The sequence below is a fragment of the Cupressus sempervirens genome, chromosome 2 (genome assembly GCF_028749045.1).
Source record: "Cupressus sempervirens isolate cs-2001-9-10 chromosome 2, ASM2874904v1, whole genome shotgun sequence".
Taxonomy (NCBI): domain Eukaryota; kingdom Viridiplantae; phylum Streptophyta; class Pinopsida; order Cupressales; family Cupressaceae; genus Cupressus; species Cupressus sempervirens.
In genome coordinates this window covers 624,555,305-624,581,043 of record NC_143119.1, presented here as the reverse complement: position 1 = coordinate 624,581,043, position 25,739 = coordinate 624,555,305, and the positions used below count along the sequence as shown (strand labels likewise).

The 25,739-nt window shown below is 39.7% G+C and overlaps 1 protein-coding gene across 1 annotated transcript in view; it reads left to right on the top strand.

Annotated features, from left to right (window-relative positions):
* The window catches only part of LOC149574925 (NAD(P)-binding Rossmann-fold superfamily protein), a 230,827-nt gene that overhangs the window by 65,612 nt on the left and 139,476 nt on the right, over nt 1–25,739 (top strand). The gene's annotated exons all lie outside the window — the stretch shown is intronic.

Below are 25,739 nucleotides of genomic sequence, written 5' to 3'. Positions count from 1 at the left end.
AAATGATCTCGTCTCTAATTTTGCCTTTTAACAAAATAAAATGATATTATCTGTAGTTTACGTCATTAAACATGGAGATATTTTCATTTCCACCAATTGATTGTAATCTTTGGCAAGGATCAAGGTAGAACATAAGCACTTAGGTTTCAAAAAAATGGAGTCATAGCATATAGATTCTACAAAAGTTTTACCAAAGCCAGCATGTCTTTATTATTTTATTTGTGGTGGGTTGTATTAAAATATTGCATGCTCCGTACGTTGGCTTTCTTAAATTATAAAAACAAGTGGTTCCATTTTCTTTATGATCTGTGTTTTGCAGGACAGGTGCACTTTAAGGATCAAGGTGCAACTATTCAAGATTTAGATTTTGACATCAGTACTTACATTGCCTGCAAGCATTATTATCATTGTGCTCTCTTATTCATCTGGAAATATTCGTTCATGCAGACTTGTATTTTTTACATTGTCCAACCGCTCTTCCAAAGCATATGAAGGCATTTTTGAAGTCTCTGACCCTATAGATATTCTTAGGAAATCCATACATCAATACTACTCACGATATATTTTCCCGTGTTAGTGGTCACATGACATGGGTAACAATTTAGTCATTTTTATTAGTTCTGCTGGAGGGTTGCCTTCTGCTCTAGTTACCAGCCAACACTAACATTTATCTGCATTCCCTAAGGATACATCCCTTGCCTCTCAGGGTGCTGGGGTTGCTACATGGAGTCTTAGGGACTCTGGGACGAGGACAAAATTTTCTCTTGGGAGGTCCATTATTTTAAAAATAAAAGTCTGCCCCTGAGACATACAAACTCTCTAGGTACCATATCAGGAATATTTCCCATTTTTTGGCTAATTTAAGGTGTGTGATGGAATTCACTCATTTGAGAGATGTCCTGAACTAGTTCCCAAAATTTGAAATTTCTTTGCCATGCTGGAGACATGCAACCATATTCTGTTCCTATGGTATTTTACACTTGCTATAACATGGGTATTAATGAACTGCATAGTTATATTTTCAAGAATAAGAGTAAGAGCCAGCTTTCTATCTGGAAAAATTTCTGAAACTCGAAACAAAAAACATTCATATTATCCCAAAAAAGGATACTTTCCTTTTGATGACATTAGCTTTATAGCTGTTATTAATCTAAAAATTAAATAATCAAATTTATATGATTATGTGAAGTTTATAATGTGCAAACTTCAAAACTTGCATCATCTACAACATCCATTATTGTCGGTAAATCTATATTCTAGCTGACGGGTAGAATTGTATCTGAAAGGGGGCGTGACAGTTGAATCACTCCTTCAGGAAAGTATATGTACATTGTCCAGAAGGGACTTGGAGACATCATCATAGTCATATTGTAAGCATTGAAGTGCATATTGCGTATATGAATAAAGTATCTGTTCTGTGTTATATCTTACTGTAATACATGCGATAGGTATCCCTTTTAACCTGTATGGTAAACATTTGGCGGCATTCTCGGAGAATTTGAGAGGGCAGTATTGTTAGCCAGATAGAGTCAACTATAGAAGGTGGCAGCAGAGAAGGAACAGTTTGCAGCTGAGAAGGAGCGGGTCGCAGAGGAGAAAGAGAGAGAGTTGGGAGAGATTTCTGAAATGATGCAATCAGCTTTGGAGCTTCAGATGGAGGCTGAAGCATAATTGAAAGTATAGAAGGAGCAAGTGTACAAGCTTTGAGCAGAGCTGGATGAGTTTAGGGCACGAACGATCACTACACCAGTGTAACTGACCTAATCGGTTTGGTTTTATTCAAAACAAAATGACAAAAAAAGTAACAGTTATGCATTCAGTTGGCAAGAGAGCTTGGAAAAAAATTGGAAAAAGATTCAACAACAATTGCAGCCATGAATAGGAATGTAAAGACTTTGCCATCCGGAGCCCATGTGGCAGGAGGAACAAGTACAGGACCAAGGAAAAAGAAAGGGAGGCAACCAGCACAGTCGGCTGCGACGAATAATCCCATAGCACAGAATGTTGCATTTGAAGGATTGAATGGAGTAGAATGTAGGAAGTGGTGGCAAGAGACACTTGATAACCATCCGGTGAAGGCCAACATTCAGAAGGCACAGGTTGAATGGGTGATACAAATGCTTGTGTTCTGTATTAGAGATTATGAAGTGTTTTTACGCCTCACGATAGAAACGTATGATAGGTTCTCTCGAATCAGTACGTTTATCTACCTTGGTTGCAATTTGGTAATATCGTTCAGACCAACGAACTTCACACGGGTATTCGGGATACCTTGTCATGCACAAGGGGGAAGGAAAATAGATAGCAAACCAAAAAGGATGAGTGGGGAGGCAAAGACACAATTGATACAGTTGGTATGTGGGGATTTGACATAGACGGAGCAAGAAGCTCTCACGGACGCGTCGAGGGGTAGAGGATTGAAGAAATCCAACATGCAAGAAGGCCACTAGCGTTGTCTTATGGATGTAGTAAAAAGTTGCCTCACAGGATCTAGCCATGCTTCAGACATTTCATTCCCACAGGTGGCAATGATGAACATGATTCTAAATGGAAGAGTGTACGATTGGGTTGCATTGTTGGCAGAATGGATGTATGAATTTATGACACTACAACACAAGACATTCTACATGCCACATTATGCCATCGGGCTATTCTTGGAGGCAACAATGCAGATGATCCCAATGATGCACTAGAGGCCAAATCGGGACCACTCGCGCCAGGTGAACCCCTGATCATGCAGTGGAGGCATCTTGATACACTTGGCACCAAGACCACAGTCGACAGAAATGACCGAGATTAGACGGAGGAAATATTGATAGTGGTCTCGAGGAGACTTCTTTAGAGAGTGGGGCCGATGGGGAGGAGGAAGAAAACGAGGAGGTAGAAGTAATTACAACTACATCGTTGAGATTTCCACTGCCTGCACTTTCAGCGACGACACACTTGGTTCCTATAGGCATACATGGCATTTCGGGGTTTGGTTAGTTCAGGCAGCTAGTAGTGATGGCTCTGGCTTTAGTTGCGATTCAGCCTATTGCGGAGACACTAGCTATTTCATAAGCATTAGTAGAGGCACATCCGCCACCAATGGAGACAACCATTCTAGAGGTAATGATGGAGCTTGCTCGTGAGGTTTTGCCAGAGGCTGGGGTTGAGGTAGTTGGACCTGATGAGGAGATAGGTACTCAGGAAGGAGTGATAGAGATACTGACGGGCGAGGGTTTGAGGACGCTAGGTGTTCATTTGGATGTAGTGGGTTCAGATGCAGTGGTCACGATGGATACAACATTGTTAGTTTCACCTGAATCAGACAGAGAGAGTAGAACCTAGAGGTTGAGCACGTACCTAAGTACGAGGTTTCATCGTACCCCAACGCCTCAAGTGACATACTTGCACACACCTATGTGAGAAGTAGTTTCGGAGCAAGACCCTCTACAGGCACAGGTGGAGGAGCATCGTCTGACACAAAATGATGGACTACCACATAGCGTTGTTGAGCGGATGGCAGAAGCAATGGAGAGGGTTATGGGTGCTCACTAGCAGCCTCCAATAGCGCTAGAATCAGGGATAAGAGGCATTCTTCACTGATATAGCGGCTTTAGCAGCTTGGGCTCGCCAAGTAGTGGCCTTTGAAGAAATACAGACCTTGGACTTAGTAGTAAGAGAGCTAGAGAGTGTGAGATCCTTAATGAGAGTAGGATGCCTGACGACCTTCACATTTGGTTTTGAGGAGTGGGGATGGCCGAGTGTGGAGACTGTAGAGATGTGCCGGGATTGGGCCACTACGAGAGATCTTGGTAGGGAGATCCGAGTAGAGGCTTTGACTTAGGAGATAGTTGAGATCCAGAGGGATGCATATTACAACCTTTAGAGGAGCTAGGAAAACCAGGTAGCAGCGGCGAGGACTCAGGAGGAGTCAGCTACTAGGCTAGCCATAGAGAGGGGAGCTTGGGAATCCGAGAGGGCAGCATTGTTAGCCAGACAGAGTCAGCTACATAAGGTGGCAATAGAGAAGGAATAGTTAGCAATTGAGGAGTGGGTGGTAGAGGAGAAAGAGAGAGAGCTGGGAGAGATTGCTGAAATAATGCAATCAACTTTGGAGCTTCAGTTGGAGGCTGAAGCAGAATTGGAAGTATGAAAGGAACAAGTGTACAAGCTCCGAGCATAGCTGAATGAGCTTAGGGCACGGACGACCACTACACCAGGGATGCATCCCTCTTCTTAATATCTAAACATGGATGTAATTAGTTGTTTTAGTGAAATTTGAGTTGTGTCTTTATTTTGTTGTTTGGAGATGACTTTACTTTTTTGGGGGGATGATGTTGTTGATAAAATCTATATTGTAGCTGATTGGTAGAATTGTATCCGAAAGGGTGCGTGACGGTTGAGTCACCCTTTGGGAAAGTATGTTTACCGTATTGGTAAAGAAATCAACGCATACAGACAATGGAACAGAATAGCAGAATTATATTTGCATATGCCAGAACATTCATTATGCTTCCCAATATCAGTAATAGTAGATGATAGATGATTTACAATTATCCCAGACGTGATATAAATACTATCCGCCGAACCAACCCAGAGGAGTCCGTCGGTCACAAACATTATGTCCGCTACAAACTATTTACCCGTCGGCTACAAAATACAAAACACCGACGACAATCATTCTGTCGGCTACAAAAACACCGCCGGGACCATCCAGTCGGCTGACACCATCCCCCCTAAAAAGAAAAGTCGTCTCCGGATGACAATTACAAAATATCTTAAACAAATTAACAAACAAAATACATTAACAGAGTGACTACAACAAAAAATTTGCTTCTGTCACATCACTTCCACATTCATCCCGTTACATCTGTAGCCTCTGCTAACACAATACTGTCTCCTCAAGCTGACCTTGATAGCCACCCGTGCTGCTTTCTCTGTTTTCAATTCCTCGGTACCCTGAGCCAAGTGTCACTGCACTGACTCCAATTGGATGATCAACTCTTCTCGAGCTCTCTATGCATCCACCAAGACAGCCTCCCGGCCAACACTTACTCCCAGTGCCTCTGGTACACAGAAAGTCCATGCCCGCAGCAACTTCAACTCTTCTCAACTGGTTAGACTCCTACGACTGATATCCGCAACGACTGGGGGTCCAGGGGGCAACGCCCCTCGCCGCCAAGACTAAATTAGCACTTCGCAACCCACACAGAAATGCACGGCACACACCATTTCTGCCATTTTCTGCCGATTCCAGACTCTTTCTGGTAACCACGGATGTGTCCCCTTTCCTTTGGCATCATCTGTAACTCATTCAGAACAATTTGAATCTGTTGTCGTTTTTTTTTTTTTTTTTAGAAAACCCCGCACATCCATCTTCTACACATACTCAACAATCTCTCCTTCGCAAATGAGAAACAAAACTCGAACAATCTTTCGCTGAAACCACTCCTCTGGCAATGAGAAGCTCAACAATTCTTCCGGCAATGAAAATAGACAGATAGATCATTCCGTCGGCTACAAAAACACCGCCGGGACCATCCAGTCGGCTGACAAAGTATATGTACACCGTCCGGAAGGGACTTGGAGACATCATCGTAGTCATATTGTAAGCATTGAAGTGCATATAGCATATATGAATAAAGTATCTGTTCTGTGTTATATCTTACTGTACTACATGCGATAAGTATCCCTTTTAACCTATGGTAAACATCCATAGTTCATGGAAGATTGACAATCTCAACAGTCTGCTTTGAGTGGCATCTTTATTATTCTGCAAAAATTGATTCTTGTATTGCAAAAGGAAATTCAGGTAAAGTTTGTCAGTTGCTTTCATTTGAAAATCTAACCTTCCTGGAACCTCTTGCACTATGATGCTTGTCTTTTTTATAGATTGTGCTTCATCTAGTACCAGCTTCTAATGGCAAATGCAAACTAACAGTATAGATTTCTTATTGATGAACATTGAATTCAAATAAAACCATCAAAGATCATTGTGGAGAGTAAATGATGTCAAATTTACTCATGGAATGGCTTATCTTAATGTTCTTTGTTTGTCTTCTGAATATGATGTAGGCTCACTAATATGGGACCAACAAATACATGTCTTCTATCCTTGATTAATGAATATAAAACATTGAACTGATTAGAAAAGACATAGGTCTCTATGTTTAAACATAAACATCTAGTGATTCAGATATAAGAGCTGCATGAGAAAATTATGCTGTAAAATGACACTGAATCACATATGCAACAAATTTGTGATAATCAGAGATAGTTCCAAGTTGTTATGGTACTGCATTTTAAAAAACATTTCAGAATTAATCAGTTCAGGGGAATTGTTTGTTTTCAATGTGAAAGGAGATGGAGGCAAATTGTCTTTCAAAAGAAGCCTTTTACATATTCATATCATCATTATCTAAGTTGTAGGTGGTAAACAGAGCCCTCACTATTGGGTAAGTTCCAAAATGGATAATTTTCTATATATACTACTCACTCCATGAGTTTTAAACTTGAAAGATAGAGAGGAAAACTAAGGCGGACCTCAAAACTCAAAGCCCAAGATCATAAATTTTAAAAATAGAAAACTGAAGTAGGAAGAAACATGGTGAATGCCAGACACCCAAAGTCCAAAATGTTTAAAATAACTAATTCCTCAAGGATTAAAAATACATTGAATAAAAACGGTAGTCTTTTACTCTATAAATCTGCACTTGATATATGGGAAATTAAGTCAGTAGATATGCACTGGACATTGTAATTAACTGAGCCCACAATAGCACTATATTATGATAGAGAAATGATGTAAAAGATAAATGTATTAATGTCCAACAAAGACCCTAAAGGGAGTTCAAGGGACTGCTGAACAGCAAACAAGAGGCCAGCCCACAACAGGGACACCAAACAATGTTTGAGACAATACATCACCAACAACAAAAGCAAACAACAACAAAGAAAGTGAGAGTGAGAGAGGGCATAGAGAGGGGGCAAAGGAGAACCAATAGGGAAATCCCAAACCCCAACCTTCCCCGCTGGCCTAGAGTGAAAGTGAGTAAGCCATAGAACTAGCAATGGCCCGAGCCACTTCTACAGAATCTTGAAAGAGGAAGAAGGCCGCTGCTGAACAAAAATCTTTCCAGGGCTTCATGGATCTGGTAAGGCTAGGAGGTACCATGCGTTGAAAGGAGCCTAGGGAAGAAGGAGGTGATAAGCTGACAAAAATGTTGGCTCAGGGGATACTGTATTGGAGCAAGTTATCTCCAATCTTCATAGCCTTTTGACGATAAAGTGCTAAGCACCTCTAATTCATGAACCTAAAGAAAGTGGAGAGACACCATGCCTCCCTTAAAAGGCAATAGAATTTCCCATGGATCTCGAAGTAGATAGGGTAGTGGGAGATGAAATGCATCTCTAACTCAATCTCCCTAATGCTGCAGAGCTGGAAAATCTTGTTTGTTGATCAAGGTGATGATTGGTCTTGATGCAAAGTTGATGTGAACCTACTCTAAAAGAACGGAGATGGTTCCAGAGTAAATGCAACCAATGGTGACATAAGTAGAAGGACGAACAATGAGCCTGTCCTTCGTCTCAAGAAAGTACTAAACATACAATGCCATCTTAGGGTGAAGCTCCTTGTGAGGGTTAACCCAAGTGGTCTAAGTAAACTGCTTGTATATATCAATTCTGATGCACATATTCAGATCCTGCTTATGACAGAGGAGACGGGGAGGGGCATTGAGTGAGGTATTTTATGGGGCAGATGCTCCATCGTGAATCCCAGTAGAGCCAAGAAGGGGTAAAGCCTAGGTCTACAAACCATGAACTGGTCCTGAGAAACAAAAGCCATAGACTCAGAAGAGTAGTAGGCAAGTTAGATGTACATGTGAATCCCCTCCACATAATCAACAAAACCTTAGAGACCAGACTAGATCAAAGCTGGCCCCACGGCTAAATGGATAAGCCCCAAACTCAGTAATAATTAACTTATGCAAAGTGGACTACTTGTACGTGATGCGTGTAAGAAGAGTCAGAACCTGGTTAATTGAGGCCCAATATAACTCTAATAAGGAGGGTCCCCACATAATAGAGCCATTGATAATAGTCGGTCCAATCAAAGTGTCCATAAGAGTCAATTTGGACTCTATGAAGTGATACCTTAAGTACCATATCTCAAGAAGGGCCAATGAGCCTTACCTTTGTTGATGCACGACTAAAGGGCAGGTCTCATGTTGAAACGAGGATGAGAACTTAATTTACAGGTATGTAATTGAAGAATATGTCTCAAGTTCCACCTGTTTGAAGAAGTAGAGGTGAGAGGCCTTGAGACTATTCAAGACCATCAAATCAGTCTTCCCCATATTAATAGTCAACTGCTGCATATTGCAGAAAGAAGCTAGACAATCAAGAAGTCTCTTTAACCCCTCCTAGGTTGAGGCCACAAGGACATCATCAACAAAACAAGATAGAAATCAGAACCTGGTGTAGAAGATAACCATCCCTCTATAGAGAGCGCTGCTGAACAAATGCTTCCAACTTATTAATGTAAGTACCAAACAAAGTCTGGGATAGAGGGCAACCCTTCTTGACATTGATGGTGCTACTGATGTAGTAAAAAATTGCACAGGGGGTCTTAATGCAACCCAAAGCCACTTGTCTAGTCTTATGATAGCATTTAGAATAGTCTCATAGATTCTATTGCCGCAAAGTCACTGGAAAAGGACTGTCCTAGGTATAAATGCTTTGATGAAATCCAAGAAGTAGCATGTAATGCCCCCACTATTAAGGTTAGCTCGGGACAAATACTACCTTCAAAATGAATGTCAAAATTAAACAATAACAAGTTCAAATATACTATTCTAACCTCTATCTTAACTCTAAACCTCAAGGGTGTCACTAGATCAGGTTTCCTAACCCTTAATTATTCTATTGTCTTCTTTGGAGTACACCCCACTAAGGCTTCTTCTTGGATGGGACATTCTCTATCCAAGTTCACTCACATATGTAAATGTTTATCATCGGAATATTTTGGCACATTAATCTCAGGCATATCAGTCAGATTGAGATTTTATCAATCTCACATACCGGCATTATAGAGATTCCTTAATCTCAGGCATGTCGGTGAGATGGAGATCATCAATCTCACATAGCAACATTATAGAGATTCCTTAATCTTAGTTAAGTTAGTCCGATGAAGATCAACAATCTCACATACCAACATTATAGAGATTCCTTAAGCATGTTGGTTAGACAGAGATAACCAATCTCTCATACGACATTATAGAGATCATAGAAATCATAGTTGTGTCAACGAGATGGATATCATCAATTTTTCAACTTGACACAATTAGAGATTAGATCAATCTCTTCCCTATAAGGTGCTATGTTGATTTCATTATAAATTATCTTGTTAATATCATTGATTATAAATGATCATCTATATATAAATTATATATTGGAAATTTTTTGATTTTTACTTATATACATAAATGAATAAAAAATCATTTATATATATGTGGATATATATCACATAATTGTAACACCCATGAATAATATTTGAATAAAACATTAGGTTAGAGTCTACAACGCAACAGTAAATTGTGAGCCTCCCATTGGGAAGGTCTTGGGTTCAAATCTACTCTAAATTAACACAATAATAATTAATCTTAACAATAATAATAAATAATCTAGGCTTCAGCTGATTGCCTATCAAAAAAAAGAAAAAAGAAAAATTTGAATAGAACATTTAAAAAAAAATTCATTTATATCTTAATCAGCTCTTGAGCCGACAATTGAAGTATATGTGACTTCCCCTCTTAATTACTCGTATGCCTCCAGTGTTGATGGTCAAATCATGTGGTTTGACACCCTAATTCATCCTTATTTCCTTTTTGAAGATTGTGCTTTCGTGTCCACTTAATATCTTTGGTTTTAAAGTCTTCCTTCAATACTTATCTCCTTAGAAACTATAGATTCTTGTATATATCTTAACTTGATTCCTACTTGTGCATGGGGTCCACGTCATAGTTTTGGTCCTACATCTTCCGTGGCATATGCTTTTTGTTATTACTTTATTCACCATTTTCCTTTTTTTGTACGCGCCACCTCCATGGTATGCTATGCATACCTTATATATATTACCTTCTTAAAAGGCGTGACTGTTTATAAATGGTTGTATGTATTTATATAGCTAATGTTGGTAATATTATAGTTTATTGTAATTAGATAAAAATTAGATAGGAGTTAGATAAGAATTAGGACTATTATTTTATTTGTATGTATTATTGGATGAGATTTTTTTTAGATAATTCATTCAACATTGTTATTAATATTATTGGATCATATTTGTTTATTTGGATTATTAAATACAATACATGCATTAAAATATGTTGCTCTCATGTCATTACTATTTATAAAATTCATAATGGTGTACATTACATGGGTTATCTTAAATTCTTAATCGAGGTTCATTGTACAGCAGGAAGCCTTTGAGGAGAAATGACAAGCCTCCTCAATAATAGCCCGAAGAATCAAAATGTGGTTCATGATCGGATAGTTCTGTCTAAAAGTAGCTTGTCTGTAATGTTTACTCTTGGAACAACTTGTGATTTGTGATAATTAACCTTTGGACACCAGCTATTAGAGACTTCCTTGAATTCTCGATTACTCTAACAATTACAATCTATAATATCCTTTTTGGACATTCAAGTCATGTGATCAATAATATCAATATATGCATACCATGCTATTGCGCAAGAAACAATGTATATAGATTTAATTGAGCAATTAGATATATGCCATATGATCTGGATTATATATTTGCACTTAATTCAAAATAAAAAGACTTACCTATTTTATGCTTGATATGACAAATTATGTATGTAATAGAGACATTGATATCACTTAAGTAATTATGTTGTATCTGATATAAATATTACTCTTGTGGCAATGTTGGTGCAATCTGTCGTAGGTAAATATTGTGTAGCTTACAGGAGGTATGTCGTCGGTAGATATTGTGTAGCCGACGGGTCCCTTTGGGAAGGTTATTGTTATGTAGCCGACGGGTCCCTTCGGAAAGGTTATTGTTATGTAGCCGACGGATCCCTTCAAGAAGCTTCTTGTCATGTAGCCGACAGACCCTTTCGGGAAGGTTCTTTGGAAAATATTTATACTCTTTGGGATCATTGTAATCATCATCGTAAGCATAATGTAATGTCTTTGGCATATGCGAATAAAATAAGGAGTTCTGCTATTCTTAGCTATTGTCTGTATGTGTTGATTCATTTACTCAGTACGGTAAACATTTGGTGCCGTTGCCTGATGGACTTGGTACGCAGGTAGACAGATGAAGACTAAATGCCGAATCAGTTGAACAAGAATAAGAATAAGCTGAAGGAAAAAGACGAAATACGTGCCATGTAGGAAAATCTAATTTTGGCACAACAAGTCGAACGTAGACGGAGGTTTCAGCAAATTATTGACAGACACCGTAGCACTGAAGAATTGTTGGAGGAGACTTGACAGCGGGTAGAATTGGTGGAAGAAGCAAGGGAGGAGTTTCTGAACTTGCATACGCCAAGGGAAGAGAATCTAGACAGAAGAGGATTAACTTGCACGGCTCGGAGTGCCGAAGGAGCACGAGCATGGAGTGAACTCTTCGTCCGAGATACACTTCCGAAACGGATAGCTTCGGTTGACGAAAACCCTTCTTCACCAAATACCATGACTGTCGGAAACAACATCTTGGGTGTGCAGAACAACGTGGGTGTGCAGAACAACGCAGGTGTACAGAACAACACGGTAGTGCAAAATAGCGTGGGAGTTCAAAACAACACGGGAGTGCAAAACAACGTAGGTACACAACAAACCCCTCAACTTCGAATAGTAATGGCAGGACCAAAGGAAATGTTACGAAAATTCGATCTGATTCGACATTGTAAAACATGCGAAACAATTTGGAGGGTGAATGGCATAATAGATACAAACGAATGGGTTCGACAGTTTCTGGCAACCCTATGGGGTGTTGCAATTGATTGGTTTGTTGATACAAATCCACAAAAGTTAACTAGTTGGGACAACATTAAAAAGGAGTTTATCATAGAATTTCAACTGTTGTGCGACGACAATGAGATCGTAGTAGAGATATACAACACAAAGCAAGGGAAGAATGAAACTGTCTGAGTCTACGCTAGGAAATTAAAAGACTTAATAAATAAAATGGGAAATAAGCTTGCAGATGGGTTGCAAAAAAGATGGTTCGTTGAAGGCTTACGCCCAAAGTTGCGGAAGAAGATGAAGATTGTGCTGCCGCCGTCGTACACTGAAGCATAAAATCGAGCGATGAACTTGTAAAGTGAGCAGAAAACAAAGAAGAAGAAGAAGAAGAGTAGCTCATCCGAGTCAGACGATGATGCGTCTTCGGAAGAAGAAAGAAGTGAGGACGAAAAGGATAGCAAGAAGGTTCGCGCTCTCCAAAAGGATATGATTCGGATGATGAAAGAATTCAAGAACATGCAAAGGGAGACCAAAGGAAATGAGCTATGGTGCACCGAGTACAAGAAAGAAGGCCATACGAAGGGATCCTATCCAAAGGACCAAATTTGCGAGATTTGCCAGATCATGGGACATTCCACAAAGGAATGCCCTTTCAATTTGAAAACAACAGGACCTCAGCAAGTGTTCCTCACACAAGAGGCTTCTGTGTCAGGAGGGAGCAGGAACATCAGTACGGAGGGTGCTACATTGGGAGGATACAGAAATAATCAGCGTGGGCAAACCAACAACAACAATACAAACAATGGCAACAATAATGGTAGGAGTTGAGTTCAATACGATGCGAACGGCCGACCCATAGTTCAATGCGGAGCATGTAATTTTTGGGGCCACTTTGCCCGGGATTGTACAACGACAAACACGCCGAAATTATTATGCAGATGGTGCAGACTCGATGATCATGAAGATGCCAATTGCCCGAAATCGGGAGTTAATTTGATCACGATCGGGACAAACGAAGAGGAGGTTCTGGCAATCACATGGAAGCAAGAAAAATTATACCCGAACTCGACGGAAGAAAAGAAGAGGCTAGAGGAAGCGAGGGCAAAAATTAAGAAAGCAACGCAGGTGGAGAAAGCACACCTGAAGGACACTATCGGTACCTCAGAAAGGAACGACGTGGAACAAAACATCATATGATAGATACTACAAATTGAAGTACAAGTCAAAATAAATGATCTGCTGCTCACAATGCCTCAACTCTGATTGGCACTCACAAACATCGCTCCAGTTACTAAACTATCAAGAGAACACAGAAGGGAGCAGGAAAGTGGAGCAAGTACAACGAACAAAAAGGGAGAAGGAAAGTGGCGCAAGTGCAGAGGATCCAATGCTGCTATTCCTCTCATCCGAACGGCATCCGACAGTTGTGGAAATGAGAATTCTGGGGATTGTTCTGACAGACACGATTGTGGACGGAGGGTTCGGTGTCAATGTGTTACCAAAAGACCCCTGGAAAAGGTTGGGACAGCCGACGTTGTGGCCACCTACATTCCAATTATAAACAGTGGACCAACACGGGATCAAACCATTGGGAGTCCTCACGGCACAACTAGTCACTATCGGAACACAGTTGTTCATGCTTGACTTCGTCGTCATCTCGCTGAAGAGGAGAGGATATGATGCCATTTTGGGCCGAGGATGGCTCATACAAGCAAAGGTTAAGCGTGACTGGAAGAAGAATACTCTATCAATGGAGTGCGGAGGCATAAGATTCATAATTGACCTGCACACACAAATGGTAGGTGAGGAGGTAGTGCTGTCGGATTTTGAAGGCGAAGGTGGAGAGAATGATGAGGGGAAGAAGAGAATGGAACTGGATGAGGAAGGAGTCCTACAGTTGGAAGGTGGATCGACGGATGATGATTTGGACTTGGTGATCGACCTTTTCCACTGGTAGATGGAGGATTACGATCTCTTTCCGAGCTGTAATATGTTAAGGGTCAACGAAGGTAAGAAAGAAGAGAGAAATGAATGTCCGAAGGAATACAGAGAAGTGGAAGAAGGAAAGGCGGTTGGGACTGAAGCTGAAGGGAAGAACATAGAATACGAACCCAAAAAAAGGAAAGATTCCACCGTATGACTGTGCAGAAGGAAAATGTTACGATGAACCAAGGATATAGTAGAAAGGTGCTGGCAGCAAGGAAAACACATCGTATGATCTGCACAGGAAACAAAGAGGAAGGGCTTAATAAAAACTTCAGCAATACAGAGTGATGTTCCTAAAATCAAGAGTACAGTTATTGACGGCAAGACATAATTCATGGTATCGAGTTTTGAGAACAAACTGCGCAATATGGAAAACCTGAGGGCGAGATTGTGTAACTTGAATAAACTGGATGAGCGACGATTGCAGACACAATGGGCCATGAAGGTTACATAGAACAGACATAATGCATGGCACTTGAAGTTGAACAGGTTTCAATCGAGACAACTAGTGCTGAAGTATAATGGGCACAACGAGATTTAAAATAAAGTGGGTCGGGCCATATAAAATTCTCGAAGTGGGCGATAATAGAGCAATAAAATTATGGACGCTTGACAGGAAGTAGCCGATGCAGTGAATAGGTCGAAAGTCTACCATGGAAGAAATAATGCACCTCTGTGGACGAACAACTGAGAAAAGAATGACTGTTAATACTGCACATATGCAAGATAAGTAAAGGTAGATAAAAGACAGAGTTGAACATTAAAATTTAAAAGAAAAAAAAAAAAGTTGGGTTGGAAGGCACCGTATGACACTTGCAAATCACTGTACGACCTTTTTAAAGACTCATGCGCATATGGATTTTAATATTAAAAAACTTGCAAATCACCTTACGGTCTTAAGTCCCTGCTGGCCACGTACAGATTCTAAGTATTGAACTCTTTGGCATGTACAAATTTTAAAAAGCTTTAACTAGTTGCATCGTACGGATTTTGGAGGGTGCATCTTCTATTTTACACCATATGGTATCAAGGCAGCTTCGTACATAAAGTCTACCATACGACTTAGTGTAAGGGCAAGACAGTATAATGTGTACCTTTTCTAGAGGAACAACATCCAGCATCCACAATTACTGTGAGGTGTCACTGTATATATTTGTGTGAAGGCATTGTACGGTAATATAGATTTCCTGGAGGGACTGGAAGCACCGTACGAAACCATGAGTTCTTCTTGGGTGCACCGTACGACATTGTAAACTGGTCCTGGAGACACCGTACGACAACATGTAGTTTGCTTGGAGGCATCATACGAAAATATCAAGTCCTTTTAGGTACCGTACGACATTCTTTGGGAAGTCACCGTCAGTCTATATCAAGGTCTGTAGAGAATGATAGAGGAGCAAAATATCCATACGCTGGGAAGCCCTCCAGGCACGGCAATCCATCAAGTACGACAGCTTCAGAAGGAAACTTGGCAGTATCTTTTGCTCTTTGTAACGCATTCTACCGAGCCTAGGTTTTTGACTTGATGATTTGAAGACTAGAGCGTGGTACAAGAATCTTGCAGAATGGGGGAGGACAATTTATGAAGGCTTCGAGTTGGAACTTACAAGGGTGACACGAGGTTTTAAAAAAAAAAGAAAAAAAAAACGACGACAAATTGAAACACTTCGGAATGAGTAATGCATGATGCCAAAGGGAAGGGAAAGACACAAAAATGTAGTAAAACACAAGCTATTGCCAGAAAGAGAGTGGGATCAGAAGAAAATCACAAAAATGGTGTTTTCTATGGCTTCGAAAGTGCTAATTTGGTCTTGGCGTTGCCCCTCGACCCTACTGGGGGCGATGCCCCCTAGACCCCCAGTCGGTGCGGTTATCAGTCTTGGGAAGTGTGACCAGTTGATGAGACCTGGAGCTGTTGTAGGCATAGTGTGCCAGAGGTGGAGAGACCATAGAGCAAGCCCTTTGAGAGAGGTGATACGCTTGGAGTAGGTGTTGGACGTGAGGCTGTCTTGGTGGATGCATAGAGAGCTTGGGAGGAGCTGATCATCCAATTGGAGGCAGTACAACGACACTTGGCTCAGGGTACCCAGGAGTTGGAAACAGAGAAAGCGGTACAAGTGGTTATCAAGGTCAGCTTGATTAAGGAGACAGTATTGTGTTAGTAGAGGCTACAAATGCAACGTGGTTTGCAGACCAGCTTGGTGTAGGCATGGGACTTATGTGAAAATAGTGTGACAGAAACAAATCTATCTTGTTGTAGTTAGTCAATTAATGTATTTTGTTTTGTTAATTTGTTTTGGATATTTTGTAATTGTTGTCCGGAGATGACTTTTTCTTTTGGGGGGGATGATGTCGTAGGTAAATATTGTGTAGCCAACAGGATGTATGTCGTCGGTAGATATTGTGTAGCCAACAGGTCCCTTCGGGAAGGTTATTGTTATGTAGCCGACGGGTCCCTTCGGGAAGGTTATTGTTATGTAGCCGACGGGTCCCTTTGGAAAGGTTATTGTTATGTAGCCAATGGGTCCCTTCAAGAAGGTTCTTGTCATGTAGCCGACAGACCCCTTCGGGAAGGTTCTTCGGAAAGTATTTATACACCCTTCGGGATCATTGTAATCATCATCGTAAGTATAATGTAATGTCTTTGGCATATGCGAATAAAATAAGGAGTTCTGCTGTTCTTATCTATTGTCTGTATGTGTTGATTCATTTACCTAGTACGGTAAACACAATCTTTAAGTGATAAGTATCTATAAACTCTTATTTTCCTTTCTGATCTTTCCTGCAATGTTACTTCTCTGATCTGTAGTCTATAAAAATATAGATTGATTGCTAGTTCCAAGTTTTTGGAAAGCAACCCATTTGAACTATAATATTGTAATGATTTGCCCCAATGCCTTATTGTTTGTTCTCACATCGTGATTCTGACCTACTTGCTGCAGATGTGCTCACATTTTGCTGTTCAATTCTACGCCACCGTACCCCCTTATTACATTTGCTGCCAAATTCTTATCAATGATTTTTTTCTGATTTTTGGTTTGCAGGACCTCTAAATCGATTTTGCTTATATTTATGATTAAGCCTACTAAATGCCTTCACTTATTTCCCTTTGCTTTATATCCCTTGAATGCTAATTGAGTTTCTCTTATTTTGTTGATTGTACATTCAAATGTTTGAAAGCATGCTGAGTGTGCCCTTCGTGATTATTCCTTAATTGCAGTCTCGGGGGAAGGTACTAGCAATAGGGTGCCCTTAGTGGTTCTCCCTTAATCACAACGTAGTAGGGTGCCCTTATAGCTATTCTTCCTGACTTCTATTGTAATAGGATTTCCTTCGCGATTCTCACTTAATTGTAACCCTTTCCCCCCTTATTTAGTTCGTATCTTAATAATATTCAAAATCATATTATGGAGTATATAAACATATTAATAATTAATTTGACATTACCGTGTAATACAAGCTTCTTAGATTGTTATCATTGGTAGGGTTGAACCTCCTCAAAGCTCCATTGGCTTTCCACTCCATTCTTTGATTGGATGTTGTTGAGGTCCCATTTATTTTGTTTTTTTATTCTTATGTGGTGTTCCTCCAGTCTATTGCTTCTATTCTATGGGTTTGACTCCTTTTTCCACACCCATGCCCTAGTTCCCATGCTTCTTTGCATCTAAAACATAAATTCTTCTGTCTTAGGTCTTCTTGCTGTTTCTGGGCATTCTCATTTTTGCATACATGTCCACATTCACATTTCTAATCGTTGTGGAAGCATTTTCTTTTTGGGAATTCCCTCTTACGCTTTTCATCCTTACCATGGAATTTCTTGGTATTGTTGCTTGAGGACATGTTACTTGTTGATGAAACTTCCAGTCTTGAAGTTGTTTTAATGGCATTTTCAACAGTTGTGGGTTTGAGAGCACTTACAATCTGCCTTAGTGAATCTCTTAACACTACCAAGAATAATTGTCTGTCATCATCCACCCCTAAAACTCAGACTGAAAGTTTTTGGAATTCAACAATATAACCTTTGACTTTTTTCTTGTTGCTTGATTTGAGTCAGACTTTTAAAGTCTTCTTGGGTTGTTTCCCATCGAACCTCCTAATAAGTTTATGTGAAAAATCTGTTACAAGTGTGGTTGTCGTTGCATTGAAAGATTGACCTATCAATACCTAGTACAACCAGTAGACTTATAGAATCTACAAGAGGTAGTTAGTCCTTTGTCACAAAACCCAAGGGGAGTGCTGGCCATTTTACCAACAATCTCCCCCTCAGCGTTACCTAAGGGGATTTGAACTTGTGAACAAGCTTTGATACCACTTGTTACAAGTGTGGTTTTCGTTGCACCAAAATATTGACCTATCAATGACCAATACAACCATAAGATTTATAAAATCCACAAGATGTGTTTAGTTCCTTCTCATAAGACTCAAGTGGAGCGGTGACCATTTTGCATAGGAGGTGATATTTTGTACCACCACTCATGTGCCAATCCTTCTAAACAACAGATAGCAAGTTGGAGTGCATCCTCTTCAGCCATTGGGCAGTATTTTGTGTGTTCAAGTTTTGAAGCCAAGCATGAGATGTAACTTAATCCGATCTGTCAAAATTTGGAGGTGTTACTTTATGTTTTAGATCCTTATTTCAGTGTAACCTTGCTCTTTATGTCATCTCATGCTTTTGGGATTCACATAACTCTATAAGTATAATGAGTCCTCTTATTTTTTCCTCAAGGCTTGCATTGTCTAAATTACTGTTTGTACGCTATTCTATTCCTCCTTCCTCCCCAGGTATATCTTCTCTAAGTAGGAAGAGTGGATTGGGTGCCCTAGATGTTGATGACCTATTATTATTCTCCAAGTAGTTGGAAATGATGTCCCTTCCATTCGATGAACCATTCTTGAGGTTATTGATTGAGTTCCCCATTTTTTGGAATGCCTAGAGGAGTGCTTGACTTGATTTTTTTGATTTGGTTCATCAAGGTTTGATTGGTTTGTTCCATGAAGGATCTCATTTCATTGGCTATTCGCTCATTCATATTGGTTTTATTTTCGCTTTGATAGGTTTGCATTAATAATATCTAGAGGATGGTAGGACTATGCTTTGATACCCATTGTTATGTCCTCTCCTGGAACAACCTGTGATTTTGTGATAATTATGTTTCAGAAATCAATTACACGAGACTTCCTTCCTTGAGTTCTCATTTACTCCAATGAATTACAATCTCTGATACCCTTTTTGGACATTCAAGTCACGCAATTGATAAGATCATATATAGACACCATGCTATTATGCAAAGAGCAACATATGGGTCTGATTGGGCAATCAGATATATGGCAAATGATCTGGATTATATATTTGCAGTTAGTGCAATCCACAATAATAAGACTATCTCTATTATGCTTGATATGACAATTTGGAATTTATATATGTAATAGAGATGTTGATATCACTTAAGTAATAATGTTGTTGTATCTGATATGAATATTTACTCACGTGTTAGTATTGGGGCCATCTTTGAAGTGATAATTATCTACAAACTCTTAGTTGCCTTTCTGATCTTTCCTGCCATGTTACTCCTCTGATTTGTAGCCTATAAAAATATATATTGATTCTTTGCTGTATTTTCTGGGCAGATTGTGTTACATATTTTTTTTGTTTTTTTGCATCGACGTTTCGGATCACACTCTGTGATCCATCATCAGGATGAGAGAGCTATATATTGATTGCTAGTTCATAGTTTGTGGAAAGAAACTCATTTGAACTGTAATAAGTACAGTTACAACCAGTCCTAACCAGTCCTCGGTGAAGAGCTGCAGCCCTTTCAAAACTTCATACAAAATTGGTAGTAGAACTCACCCATGAAGAGTAATCTCCAAAAAAATCAGATCATTCTTGCATTTTCAACGTAGCCCATGCTCCATGGTAACTTGATAATGTTTGCTAAGAACAACAATAAAAATTGAACAAGAGACACCAACCCCACCAAACCCACCAAAGCATCAAAGGAAGGGGGAAGATCAACCTGGCTTCATCTAAGGGCACGCGGGAAAATGCTCTAGATCCTTCCTTTAAGCATTGCATTAATTTTAATTTCAGACCAATCTTCCTCACCTTTATCTTTGTCCTCCCTTGCCCGCCTAAGCTGTTGCAGTCATTCCTCATCTTCTGTAGACCAACCCACAGGAGCCTTCATCTATGCAATGTCAGCATCAATTATCTTTTGCATGACCAATAATTAATGGGCAAACTGAGCCTTCCTTGCCTCCTTGAAACATTTATGCATTAGCGTTTCTTCAAATTTCCAGACAAATGGAGTGTACTTCGTGCCTGGGATTATTTCAATTCCACTCTGTTTCTCTCCCAAATTGATGCATCAAGAATTTCATCTTAACCTAGTAAAGCTTGAAGAGGAACCAACTTAATCATCATAAACCTAACAATGTCTTTACTTTTGCCCAATTGCAAAGCCCATGCCATAATCGTTGAATAAATGTCCATGTTGGTGCGATGGTGGGTTTCCAATTGGTAGAACATCTCTCCAAGCAGCCAATTAACTACATCTGCAAGCTTGTGGTGGGTAAATTTGAACATTTTGTCCAAACGAGTTCTTCTGCTATGTCTATGGAAGGGATTTTGTTGTTTCCTACATTGGAGAGTGAAAGAGGTTTCCATTGTTCGTAGCTCGCACTTTGTTTTTCTTCACAAATTCTGTGCAACTTACAAAGCTTATAAGTTTGAGAGCACACACCTTGATTACTTAAGGTGGTTATCGATGGAGTGCAATTAAGACTTGTCACATCCTAGTACTTATAAAGAACGAGAGCCCCTCAACTCCATTGGTATATGCCACTAATGGGAGAGGAGAGGTGGCTAGCTAGATGAGTAGACTATAGGAGAATAATTGTTAGGTTGCTTTTATTCCTCCCATCTGGCATCAGAATAATTCTCAATGGCAATTTCAGGAAGGTTAAGGTTTAAAGTGTTGTTCGATATTGTGTCAACCTCCATGTTCCCATTATTATATATACTTTTAGTGTTATAATATTTAGTTATATAATACTAAATATATTTTAGTGTTAAGTGTTTAATTATTATCTTTTTAGATGATGAGATATGATTAAGTAGTTATATAGTCTTTCTATTATGATAATATTTCATATATTATCATTAGATTTATATTATCCGTTTTTATATCGTATTTACTTCTTTTAAATCTATTTGTTGGTTTTTATTTACTAAATTTTCTTTTGCTATTATTATTCTATAATTTCACTATTATTAATTATCAAGCATTATTTCAAAAATGGGGACATTGTACTATCTCCTTGCCTGAATGTGTTGCTGATCCAACTCCATGTGAGAAGGCTATGCAAAATTGTGGCATAGAGTTTGGATAAGTGTGATTGACCATGATGGTTCTATAGTTGTTGTGGCGTGTCCCCTCTTTAGCTCTGTATAGCAGTGACATGAGAGTTAGCCTATTATGGAGTCTCGTAGGCTAGCAATGGTGATCAGGGACTCAGTCAGGGTTTTCAGTGTCTTGATTTGGTATTTCAGGCAATAGTAGATCAGTTGAGAATAGTTCCTTGATTTTAAAAGGCAGTTCCTTGATTTTAGGAGATTCCTACCTTTTAGGAGGTTGTGACGTTTTCCAAAGTTGAGGTTCTATGAGATTACCCTTAATCTCAATTTCATGAGATTTGGGTGTGTTCCCTATTTTTTAGGAGTATCCTTAGATTTGAGGGTGAGGCTGCCAGGTTGTTTGGTATCAGTCGTAGGCAGGTGATAAACTCACTTGCATGTTTTGGAGGTGTTTGGGTTGCTCCTTGGCTACTTGGGAAATATTTTAATATTCTCCTAAGTTAGCATTTTAATAATTTAAATAAGGCCAAGTGTTTAGCCATTTTGGAGTAATAAGGAGTTTTTTGGCTCCATTTGGATCAATTTGCCTATGGGTGATAGCTCGTTGGAAAGAGCTCAGTCTCTACTATTTGATTATCACTTGCCAGAACTTATTTGATGCTTGGAGCTATTTGTCATTAATAAATTAATGATTTCTCTCTATTTGGATGCCTTTATTTGGAAAATAATGTTATATTATAAAGTTCAAATGAAATCCACTTTAGGGTTCTTTTAGGGTTCGATTTGCCTTGTTGAGCGGATATAAGGAGATGGTAACCTAAATGTGAGTATCTTTTATCATTTTGTCAACCTATTTTGGACGCCATTGCTTTGGAAGAGCATTCTCACCTAGGACGCAAACCCTAGTGCTGAGAGCAGATTTGTTGGGACGTAGCCCTCAACAAGATCAGATTCGAAGGTTCTTATGCATACAGTTTGATCAAGGCAGGGGATCAATTTCTAGTATTGCAGTCACACTTTGCAGGTAGTGGATTTTTAGGGCAGGCGGCCACTTTGGTTCAGCCTGGCATTCTTTATAGCAGCTGACCTAGATCCCATTTTCAGCTGGCATCAACCTTATTTGAAGCACATCTATATTGGTACAATTCTGAAATAAATAAGATTTTGTTGGTATGGTTTTAGAATCATTTCCAGATTAGTATGTAGAATCATTTCCAGATTAGTATGTATTGCTGGATATGATTTCTATCAATTCTATTTTATCAGTTACTTTTATTTATTCATTGTAATTCCTATATTCTGAAAAATACAGAAAGAAACAACATTCTTCTGCAACTTCTGTCTAGCTCTATAAGATCAAAGAAAAATCTACAGGAAAATATAATTTATATAATTAAACATTATAGCAGCAGCAGAGCAAATATCCATTTGGGATATTTCATGTTGGGATCTAAAGCAAGGCTTGTATTGTGAATTAGATGAATGATGTGGTTTGACCAAAGGCAAAGGCACCCCATGCAAACCGCATAGTTGAGGAGATCGGTGAGGAAGGAACCCAACATTGTTAACCCTTTGTCATTTGTCACCTTGCTTTAGTTCATCGATCTAACAACTTCCTTGATATTTGTATAGGTGAAAAGATGACAATGAGGGGGAGGGGTGATGTGGATGGAGGGTTGGGCAAAGATATCATAGAGAGCCAAAGTGCGGGAGACAAGTAGGTTGTGGTTCAAGTTGAGGGGAAGTGGGGAGTGATGGGGGAAATCGATGCATCAAAGGACTTGGGGAATGAATGAATGAATGAAAGATTTTTAATGATGTCCACGAGGCCATAAGCCTAAGGGACCCACATAAAGCTCCTAGTCAGTCTAATGTGATTTCTCCAGCTTGTCTCTTTTGTTGTGAAATAAGTAAAATGGCCCGCTTGAGGAGTTTTGGTCCTTCGAAAAGGAATGGATGAGTGAGGCACAAAAGGCTCCACTATGGTGGGAAATGAATGGATGGTTATTGCTATGGAGATGGCGCTAGGAGTTTCTTAGCAAGGTGTAAGAGGGGAGGTGTTGGATGAAAGCGGAGTGCGAGATGTAAGTTAAGGACTTGCAGTCATTATCATACCACTTGTTCACAAGACATATGTTCTTAACTGATGGGGAAAGTGGGGTGGTGGGATGAGGGAAAGAAAGAAAGGCAATCTCCTAGATAAAAGTAAAAAAGTTGTCAAACATGGCGGTGATACACTCCAGGGAGGAAGGGAGAGGGAAGAAGCTGTTTGAGGTGGTACATAAAAAGGTCTTGGTGTTGTTGTCAAAGCAAAATTGAGGTAATGGGGGAAGGATTGGTGGAGTAGGAGGGAGGTGGGAGGCGAGGGGCAAAACAGATGGTAAGACTAAGGAGAGAAAGGTCAATAAGGGGAAGGGGGATGACAAAAAAGTAATTGATGGAGTAAATGAAGGATGGGCTAGAAAGGACATAGTCCATCATACTCACACTACCAACATGAGGCTTGCATGATAAGAAATGGGAACTAGGGAAGCTGGAAAGACCATTCAAATTTACCAAATCCTAAGACTTGCAAAGTTGGAGAACATAATCACCATACTTCCTGAGAGGTCTTGAGCCATCATCACATGATCTTTGAAGCCCCATAGTAGCAAGATTCATACCCTCAATGTACTTAGTATCTAAATCCTAGTTGTAGAGGGGGGTTCGAACAACAATGGTTCGTGTATTGAAATTTCCCAGAATGATAATATCCCCAACCATAGAAAACTAATGTTGTCAAGCAAGTCTGTGTAGGGATCATCGTCAAGGTCATTTTTTATCACATATAAAGAAGGTGCCAAAGGGAGGTAATGTATGGCAATGAAAGTGTCTTTGAGGCACACGGTAATAGAGTAAACATGGAACCACAAAAATCTAGAGGAAATGTCAAAAAAGAGAATAGAGGTTTGATCTTGAAGATGATTGCTCATGGGGCAAGTGAACCCACCCCAGCCCTTAACCACTTCCGAACTCCTATAAGTTAACAACTAATGAAAGCCAATGACACTCGAAAGAGGACGGGTAGGGCTCTTATGAGTCTCAATAACAAAGAGGAGATTAGCTGACCCCATAGTGCCATGAAGTAAATTTGACATAGATCTGAATGTCCCATTATTGTTCCAACAATTACCTTGTAAAATTTTGTCCTTGTGTTCTCCCAAAGCCAACTGCGACTATGACCATCATTTAGAGGCAACAATCAAAGGTTAGGATTACCACTTGGGATGGAAATAATCTATGAAATTGCCTTAAGATTCCTGATGATTGCCCATTTATTGTTATATCTTGCAGCTACCGCGAGCTCCCTGAATTGTCTCAATTCGACAATTTGTGATTTGGTAAGATCTTCATCAAGAAAGATCTCCATAAGAAGTGGAAACGATTTCTTCCTTGCCCTAAGCACCTGAAGATGATTAGCGCTAGAGAGGAAATGACAGAAAAGAGTGTTACTGTATCCTCCCCAAGCTTTGTCAAGTGTAATGTCTATAATGTCAAGTTGTTTGTTGCGGAATGAGTAGCTTGGGAATAGAGGGTTAGTGGAAGCAAGGAGGCTATAGTTTCAAGTTGAGATCCCAGAGATGTCTAGCTCGTTCAAGAAACTTGGAATGGACCATTTCCTAAATGCAAGATAGAGGTGGAGTGTTACCACTGTAGACCCAAGTCCAAGATTATTATTCAGTTTCTATTTTGAGGGAGTCTTGTTTACAATCAAGCTCCATTTGGTTGACTTTCAACTCCTGGATTTGAAATCTGTTCCGTATTTGCATTGAGGAGCCATTTGATTTCTTCATTCTTGGCAACAAAAAATGAAAACTTGTCGGAAATAACCTGCACCGATTGTTCAAGTGTTCGGTTTTCTGTTTCAAGCCTTTTGACACCCTCAAACAATTTTGTAATAAAGACACCATCCATCATTTCTTGTTTGGATGTTTGAAAGGGCATGGACATTGAGAGGGGCTCACTAGAGCTAGACTCCAAAGTCACACACAATGACGCACGTGGATGAAGAATGAGAGGAGCAATGTGTGCAAGCTACGCTTGCTAAAATGGTTATGATTGGAAAGGAAAACGGTTATACTAAAGGTATAAGAAAGATGAGATGGGCAGGTCAAATGATATAGGTTGTTTAGAGAAACATTCAAAGAACCAATGCATTTACACTTGCTGAAGTCTTTTTAACCATATAATTTCATAAGAGTGGTACATAAACTTTGAAGGTACTTAATTTTTGAGGTACAAAAGCTCATTTTGCAAAGCTTGGGGGCTTGTAACTAGAAAGAACCTATATCACATCCCATAAAGGGTAGGCGCCAATGGTGACCTGACATTTGCCAACATCAATCCACATCAGACAATATGTCAGTGGTGACCTGGCATG